This window comes from Lonchura striata, chromosome 5 (assembly GCF_050655825.1).
Source record: "Lonchura striata isolate lonStrDom1 chromosome 5, ASM5065582v1, whole genome shotgun sequence".
NCBI lineage: Eukaryota > Metazoa > Chordata > Aves > Passeriformes > Estrildidae > Lonchura > Lonchura striata.
In genome coordinates, this window is record NC_140707.1 from 50032501 (window position 1) to 50041456 (window position 8956).

Sequence of the window (8956 nt, forward strand, 5' to 3'; positions counted from 1 at the left end):
AGATCACCAGGGTTCAGGTACTGCCCATGAAGGAAGGGACTGTCATCACTGCTCTGCTTGCTTCAGATTCAGCCATCATAACTTTGTCTACTTCTATGTGGTATGAAAACAGTGACAGTAATTTGTGCTTGGTGCTCATCAGACACCCTGTAATTGGGGGGAGAGGTTAGGGAATCTGATTTAATCGATGAGCTTCACCAACAGGCCAAGTTCCCCCGGGGGGTTGGTTTACATTCAGCAGTATTTTCCCAGGTAAGGCATGAACGAGTGGTGAATGTTGCTTGCTGTTGCTGTAGCTGCCCATTACTCAGGACAATAGACAGCCTGCAATCCGGCTGCACCACTTGGCACTTGGGTTCAAAGGGCCTTGGTTTCATATTAGTTGAATAGAAAAGGTCAATAAGAGGTGAGAGACAATTGAATGTGAATAAATAATACAGGAATGAGAGCTGCAAATGTTTGACTCATCTCTGCTGATGTGATATTGATCTGAACTAGAAATGCCAAACCCTTCTCCGCCCAGAGGTTTAGAAGTGCTTCTGATGTGTGTCAGTAAGAGATAAGAGTCAGACCAAGAATATATTAGCAGATGCCACAGGGAATAAAGCATAAACAACCCAAGAACAATATTTCCTATGTGTCAGCTACAAATAAGGTGTTCTTACTTGGCAGAGCACGTTCTGCTTATGCCTGATCCCTCAGGGCAGTCTGGGTGTGCCAAACACACTTCTGGAAGGAGAGGTCAGGTACAAGGAGGCTGTATAAGGATGAGGTGACAGGTTCACTGGACTGCACCTGTGCCCTCACGTGGAGGGGTGGGGGAAAGGATTGAAGTCAATGGATATGCTCCACACTGAATTTCCACCTGATGTATTTTCTGACTGGCCTTCATATTTTACCCTGACAGTGTCCAACTGGATTCATAAAGGATTTTAGGCATCATGCTGCCACTTCCAATTAAAGAGTCTTCAAAGCCTCTGCTATGCTATGACTTAACCCTATAGAAGCACCTCCCGAACACACTGATTTTCCTTCCTGTAAATTACTTTACATTTTTCCATTAGACACGTGTGCAGCTTGACTTTACATTTGACAAGAATTGTCACTTCTGTATTATGCTTATTCTTTGATCTCAGATGAATAAAATCAGCTTAATTTGCCTAATGCATAAAGCCTTGCACAAAATGCAGTCAGATCACAAAAGGACAGGGAAAGGAAATCCTGTAGCCTGGAGGTTAAGGCATTTTCCATGACAAAGCAGAGTTACTTCTGCTTCAGTGATTATTTCTGTATTTTATATCCACTGGAAAAAAAAATTGTCATGAGAGACAGATGCAGAAACCCAACTAAGATTGACTGATCTTTTCCTCAAGCACAGAGTTTTGCTTCACATCCCTACTCCACAGTCTGACAGAACGATTTGAACATACATCTCTGACATTCAAGTAAGCATATTAATCACTGAGCTGTCTGACTTTTTTCCTTTTTCTTATTTAGAGAGACTCACTACATACAAGTTTTCTGATGTATTGGAAAGCAACCAGTGGGGATTTGGACTAAACAAACCTCTTTTCCTTCCTTCTTTCCTGACAGGAAGGGCGTCAGTACGTCTCCATCTTCAAACAAGCTGGGAACATGAGACACTTGACAGAGATTGTCCCTTTGAAGTCAATAATAAATTGAGGCCTGTCTGCAATATTGAATTTGCATTCCAAAGGAAAGAGCTCTCACAGAAATATCTAGAGAAACAGTGCTTTTGCTGAAATGTTCTGTGTTAGTCTCTTGCTATATCAGGACCAAGATGGCAATGTTGCTGCTGTAAAACCAGTGAGAATTATCTACTTTTAAATGTATTGGTTTTAGTCTTTCCCATGATTTGCACCAGGGTACAAAAAGAGAGATTTGTATTCTTCAGCATTTAAATATTAAAGGGAAAAAAATGAAGAATTTCGATGTCAGCATAAGAAAACTTAAGGAAATTAACGTACTTAATCTCAGCTAAAATTTCAACACTATATTCTAGCAAAGATTTCCAAAGATTCCCAAGATACTGTGAAGTCACAAGTAATTGTGACTTCAAGTCACTGCTCAGAACAGATAGCAGTGAAACAGGAATGGAGATGGGTTGGTGCTTTTGATTTTGCCAGACTCCTTTGGTGGGAGAGAAGCAAAGGAGAGAGAAGATAAACCTTCAGACTCTGAATCCTCTTGCCAAACTGGTTGTATTAGTCACTACAGAGAGAATTTATCCTGTCCTTCTGACACTGTAAAGATTAACTTCCTAGTTTAATTATAATTCGCCATGCAACATACACAAGGTTTTTTCTCTTGTTTTTTTCTTTTTGTTTTTAATGTGAAGGGACTATGCCATAAACACAAGTCTTTAACAGTCACTAGATTTTTAGTTTCTCAGGAAAAAAAAATAAACAGGTTTAAGGAATCTTAAAAAAATTAAATTACTTCTTTCTAGGCCAAGCAAATATTACATGAAACACCCTTCCTTGAAAAGTAGACTTTATGTAGACCTTTAGATTTGTATAGTTACACGTATAAATACATGAAGCTATGCAATGACAGTTCAGAGGTGTGCTTGAATGCATTCTTTGCTGATATGCTGGATTTACGACAACTGGACCAGAGGTCTGTGAAGCTGTTCTTCTCATTCCCAACAGGATTTAAATGCTTCTGCTGTTCAGTAGCCTTGTATGCTTGTCACCATTAATGTTCCCTCTAATTTATTTCTCTGTGTGTGACAAATGACCTCCTGAATGCCAATGTGAAACTTGTAGCCCTAATTCACAAAATGCTGAAAATGGGACAGCAAAATAAATGTACGTGATCCTCTTTTTTTGATATTCTGGGGCTCACTAAGCTTGTGATGTAAGTTTCTACAGATTTATGGCTTCTTCATCACATTAGAAAGTAAAAATAAGTTATTTTTCAGTACATTGTGTGCGTGTGCAGACCCTCAAATAACACGTCCGAGAGAACACAGCTGCATTACTGATAGACACCTCTTGTGCAAAAACCTCAAACAGACTAAAAATGCATCCTCCCAGCCAAGTCTTCACTTTGATTTCTGTCATTCCAGTAATAGGTAAAGAGAGAGAATGAGAGAGAGAAGAGAGAGGCATTCAGAGTATTCAGAATTACCCTTTATGTGACTGGGACCAGTAGTGCACTGTCTGCTCAGGAGGAAAATCCCCAAGAGAGGCAGTTTGCCATTCTAGATCTATCTCTGTGCTCCAGAGTTCTGGGCAAAAGATATGAAGGAGGCTGATGGAAGTGGATTTTGGAGCTGTGAGAGCACTGGAGCATCTGCAAGATATGTCACATCTCAGCATACCCTGTCCCAGTCCCTATGTTTGCAAGCTAAGGTTTTGCAGATGGACTTACAGGAATCCTGAATTTGAGTTGATCTGAGGTGTTACCAACCTCCATGCACATCCTCACTTTTGCTCACTGCCTGGGCGTGAACAGCTCAGGGGCTGCTACAAATTCAGGGGTGCTGGTAATACCCCTGTCACATCCAGATGTCCTGGTCATTGCAGTGGTCACTAGTAAACCTGTTTGTGGCTGCAGCTGTGCCTGGCACAGACTGCTCACTTCATGGTTCTTCTGTTAGGCACAGCTGAGAGGGTGGGAAGCCCATTGCTGTGTCAAGGGTCTACATGCAGTGTATAATACATCTCAAACAGTCAAGCATACAAAAAAACTTTCCATGAGTAAAATTTTATGGTTCCAGTGATGACATTAAGTGAATTCAAAGAGTGCAGGCATGGGTGAAATGTCTTCATTCTAAAGCCTGAATGAAGAAAACCATTTTGGAGCCAAGTACCGATCTTTTGCTATAGTACCATATTCTCTAAGGTGACTTATTTGACCCCAGTTTGTACTCCAGGGTGTGGTTTCTAGAATATTGTGATGACCCACCCTTAAGGGGAAGGAACTTCTCTGGGCCTCTACAGTTATGCTTAGTGTACATAAGCAATACATCCTCTGTCTGAATTCGCAGGGTCTCCATGCATGTAGTCTGTGCCACTTAACAACCATGTGTGTCTGACAAGCAGGGTAAGGGGCTGAGTGAGCAGGGATTCTGGAAAAACAATACTTGAACACTGAATTAAAGTGGTCTATCTAAGTGTGTGGCCTTAAGAACACATGTGTAAATATACATACATGGAAAAGAAAATCCTTACGCCCATTAAAAACAGTGGGAATTTTAACACTAGATTCAGAAAGTCTTGATTGCCATCTGGGGCATATTGGAAAGTATAATTAATGGTTTCTGGAAAAGACATTGAAATAGAAATGTCAAAATATCCTTAAAAAAAAAAAAAAAAAAAAAGAAAGAAGCATTTTTATTTTAGAAGAATGCATCTGAAAAAAAAAATCTCTTAAATTGACATTTTCTTGTTACTATCCACATCAGAAATGAAAAGTGGCTATTATCCAGTGACACAGAAGTAGGTTACTGAAATTACTGGAGCTTTAGTGTTCCAGCTTGCCTGACACTAAGTCTGATGTCTGTTCTTTAGATAAAAGATTTTATATGGCTGTATAGAGTAACAGGATAGAGTAACAGGCAACTGTCTTATTATCTTCAGACTAGGTGCATATGCAGATTTTAAGCATTTAAAAACCCTATCTATACATTCTGGTTATTGATGATAACCTAAGTCTCTTCTGCTCCATTGCCCTAATGTCATAATTCTTAAATTGGATAGTCTCAGGATGTCCCGCCTATGTCTAGGTAGGAAATTGACCCTAATTCTCATTCCTGCAGTTATCTGCCTGATGATGCTGGATGAGTGTGGAGCACTATGCACTGCAGTTACCTGTGATAAGTTCAGCTGAAAAAAGCATGCAGTTATTTTTCTAGAGCTATCTGCTTGGTTTATACCTTCAAAAATAAACTATAAAGAGAGGAGACAGACAAGGGTTGCATTTATTGTCTTGATTTTATGTGTATCAGCCCTTGGCAGGACTGAATGACAATGAAATCAAAAGTCATAAACAGAGCAAGAACAAAGATTCATCATATAAGCTGTTTCTTTTGTTCTTTGTTCACAATTCTTGTGAATACAAAGTTAAAACACTAAGCAGCTGTTATCTCCTGTTTGTGGCTTGGAGCAAAAGCCCAGCAAACTCCAGAATTTTACAGAGTTCCACATCAAAATCATGAGTCAGGCCTGTCCTGATCCAAACAAAACTCACTCTTTCCTCAAAATACTGATGCATATGGAGCAAATTTTACTTCTGTGTCTTTCTTTTGACTTTATAGGTTGGGTGTACTGATGTACTGATAGCACCATAAACATTTTTGGTTATCTCCTCTTTCCTTAGCACAGTCTGAAACCCTTAGCAGAATCCTTATGGGCAAACAATAGTATTCCCCTTGAGGAATACATTCTGTTGCAACCGTGTTATCCAGTTGTCATTCTATTTGTCTTTTAAGTTGAAAAAACATAATTGCTGTATAGTTTTTTCATAATCTTTAAAAGGACTGTGAATAATTCACAAACCTGTTGAGACCAAAGGCAGCTGTACTGATGGTTTGTGAGGTGTCAGAGAGAAACCATACCTTGCTTTCTATGCTTAGAAAGCAAACCAAAGAGTCATTCAGGGTGAAATCATTGCTTTAGCATGGTCATGTTGAAAGTTGTTTAAGAGCACATGTTGTAGTTGGATGAAATGGCTGTGAAAGCTTTAACCTATAGATCTGCAACCCTTATGCAGCTGGTCCTAGCAATCTGTGTCCTTTGAAGCAAAGTTTCTGCAGGTATCTAAAAGTTTATTGCTGGGTGATGGTCCCAGACCAGTTTCCTAAACTGTTGCAAATTCTTTTAAAAGTAAAGTGGAGGAAAATACTGCTTTTTAATTAAAAAAATTAAAAGGCATCATCAGAGAGAAAGGAGACAGAGAATATCTGTTGCCTTAGTAGAAATGCATTGCAACAGAACAGAATTCTAAATGCCAAGTGTCTCAAATACCAATATAAACAGATTTCTCCAGAGATCATAGGCAGATATATTAGCTAAAGGACTAAAGCACTGTTTCTGGAAGATGCTGAATTTCCCTCAACTGCCTTTGAACTCAGTGGGAAAGCTAAGGGTGAGGGCAGGAGAAATTATAAACATATTGGGTAATGACTTTCATCATCTTGCTTCCTAAAATGCACTTTGCATTTCTTTTTGTCTCTAATAACTTCTAGACTAAAGCTCAGGGAAAGGGTAGAATATTAAAATATCATCCAATTTATAATTGATTATTAAAGTAAATTCACAGATGACCTTGAAAAATAAATAATCTAGCAAGCTTATAAAAAAGGATGACCCAGTCATTCTGATTAAGATCAGAGCAGGTGATAAAAGAGCAATGTGGTGAGAGTAAAAGATGACAGAGAAGATTAAAAGCACGCAGTATATGAAAGGATTTCTTCAGGAATTTCCTCTTCCCTTGCATCCTGACAAAAGTCCACAGATTCAAGTTGACAGTATAAATATATTATAAATTCAGTGTCTGGTCATCATATAAAGCAGGCAATTTAAAATTCTGTCAAAGTATTATCAGCTCAGATTTTTGCATATTAGAAGGAGAGTCTTTCTATAAAAATGTAACCCAAATTCTTAAACATTCAAGAATCTAGTGTTTATTTCTAGATTTATTTTCCTTGTCTCTTAAAGCAAACTTTTATTGTTATTCTACCTTGGCAAAGACTGTGAGGAATAACAGAGAGGTGGTGGATTGTGAGAGAAATGGATTTCCTCAACATTGTTCAAAGCAGGATAAAACTGCATGTCCTTAAATGATTAATATTGTTTTTAAAATATGTAACTTCAGGATTTTTCTTCAAATAAGATAAGCATCTTCAAATGTTTCTTTGTGGCATATCTGGAAGGGACTGACTAACATTGATGGATTTGTATGGTTTAGAAGTTTAGACACTTAAATGAATGGAGAGAGAAAAATTTTGAAACCAGATTCAGATTCATAGACTGAAATGGAGTCTTGTGGAACTGAAGAAGAAGGGGAGCTGGGGACAGAACAGCTGTAGTGCAGATGCCTCAGCAATCTTACTCAGACACTTCTAAACTTCCTTACACTGACAAAACTGGCTTCTTGACAAAACATTTAAACTTTTAAAGTAAGCAGGGAAAACTTCAGCTGACATGAAATGGTTGTGCTCTGATTTCATGTATTTGCCATGTGACTGCAGAGGGGAAGTATTTCCAGTTCTGAGTCCTACAGTTCCTTACTAGTGATCCCCAAGGGCAAGAAGACAGCTGTTTTCAAACCATAGAAGCTATGTTGAGACCTACCTTCAGGGAAAAACCTTGAAAGTTTAGTGCTGACTTCCATAACCTTCATGTCAGATGTAATAATGCAGTACTGTATAACAATAAAATAAAAAAAAAAACATAAGCAGTAGGCATATGTCTTATTAAAATGAACAAAACACTGCACTAAACATACAATTATCTTGCTCAAGGTATGATGAATGACAAATTATTTTTATGTTTCTTAATGTATTTCTTGCGGTTTTTCCATTAAATATGTAAAATCCAAAGAGAACAGACAATAGTTTTGCAGAAGTGAAAACTTTGTTTCAAATCAGAAACAGTATACCTGCTGCAGTGAATTTTAACCTAGTTTTAATCCTCTGTGGTCAGACAAAATCACTATATAGCTACAAGGGTGGGAGAGGCACAGGGACTTACATCTGTGGCTGAAACGTCAGAACAGAAAATAATCTGTAGATGATGGCATGTCCAAGACTCAAGGCAAGGTTTTGTCAGATAGAACTGTGAATGCATAAATGTGGGTGACCAAGGAAAATGTTTTAGTCCTGAAATAGCACCACTGTCACTTAAAATTTTTATGTCAATATTGTCCCTAATTAACTGGAATCATTATAAAAACAAAAGTAGCAGAGCCAAACATCAGACTGTTGTAATTCTCTGGGACTTTCTCGACTGTTAGTTATTAATATTTATTTAATTACAGAAGTGCATTCAGTTGTTATTAAGCTTCACTTGGTTTGCTCTTTGCAGGTGCATCTATCCTTCTCACATTAGACTAAATAAGAAAACACAATGTTTAATATTAGATTTGATATTGTTTTAGGGTTTTTTTAGTTGATGACCATAAAGAGTTCTGCCTATGGATTTTGCAGAAATTGTTTGTTATTCCATATTTTTTAGCTAGCATAATATTATTTGATAGTGAGCTATTTTATTTTTCTCTGTGTCAGTTAATGATGTGGTTTCATGCTGTGGTTTTAATTTTAGAAAAGATACACAACCGAACAATCTTGTCAAATATATTACTTAAGCAGGCAGATAGTGAAAATTAACTTTATGGTTAGTAACTCATTACTATTCTCATGTCCTTCAAAATCAAATCACTTTAAATTGTTTACTTTCATTGAATATAATAATTGCATTTAACAGACCTACACATTCAGAAGAGTCCAAGCAATTTCTTCTGTGTTACTTTATTATGCAGTACATAGTAAAAGCAATTTATTACTGGCACAGGTACATCACACTCATTTGAATGTCACACCCACTCCCTTGAACTCTCTCTTTTTTTTTTTTTTTTTTGCTTTTGAAAAGGGAACACAGAAACACATATTATCTTGTTCAGTATCCTGTTTCCAACAGCTGCCAACACCAAACACTTCCAAGGGGCAAAAAAGACCCTTCAGTTAAATACTAGTGAGTCTATTGCAGAGATTTCTGCAAAGCCTACCTTGTTGGACTAGATGATGTGAGCTTCGACTCAATTATCTTTGAGAAGACGTCTTCCAGTCCAAATCTTTCTATGATTCTATGAATATAAGGAAAGATATTCTGTTCAGACACTATTTCCTTGAAATCTGGAGAGCTTACTTATTCTTAGACTTTTGGACTGCTCCAGAACAATCCAGTACATATTTGACATTTATTCATAC

At 37.6% G+C, this 8956-nt stretch overlaps 2 long non-coding RNA genes across 5 annotated transcripts in view; one reads left to right on the forward strand and one right to left on the reverse strand.

Moving 5' to 3' along the window:
• The window catches only part of LOC146767366 (uncharacterized), a 4233-nt gene extending 1923 nt beyond the window's left edge, over window positions 1-2310 (forward strand). For both annotated transcript variants that reach the window (XR_014955698.1, XR_014955699.1), the window contains one exon: window positions 1594-2310. This is a non-coding gene — a long non-coding RNA (uncharacterized LOC146767366). The remainder of the gene's footprint in view (window positions 1-1593) is intronic.
• Window positions 1-8956, reverse strand: part of LOC110477204 (uncharacterized) — a 118002-nt gene that overhangs the window by 2562 nt on the left and 106484 nt on the right. For all 3 annotated transcript variants that reach the window (XR_013340101.2, XR_014955697.1, XR_013340103.2), the window contains 2 exons: window positions 8755-8832; window positions 7323-7392 (listed from right to left, as the gene is read on the reverse strand). This is a non-coding gene — a long non-coding RNA (uncharacterized LOC110477204). The remainder of the gene's footprint in view (window positions 1-7322; window positions 7393-8754; window positions 8833-8956) is intronic.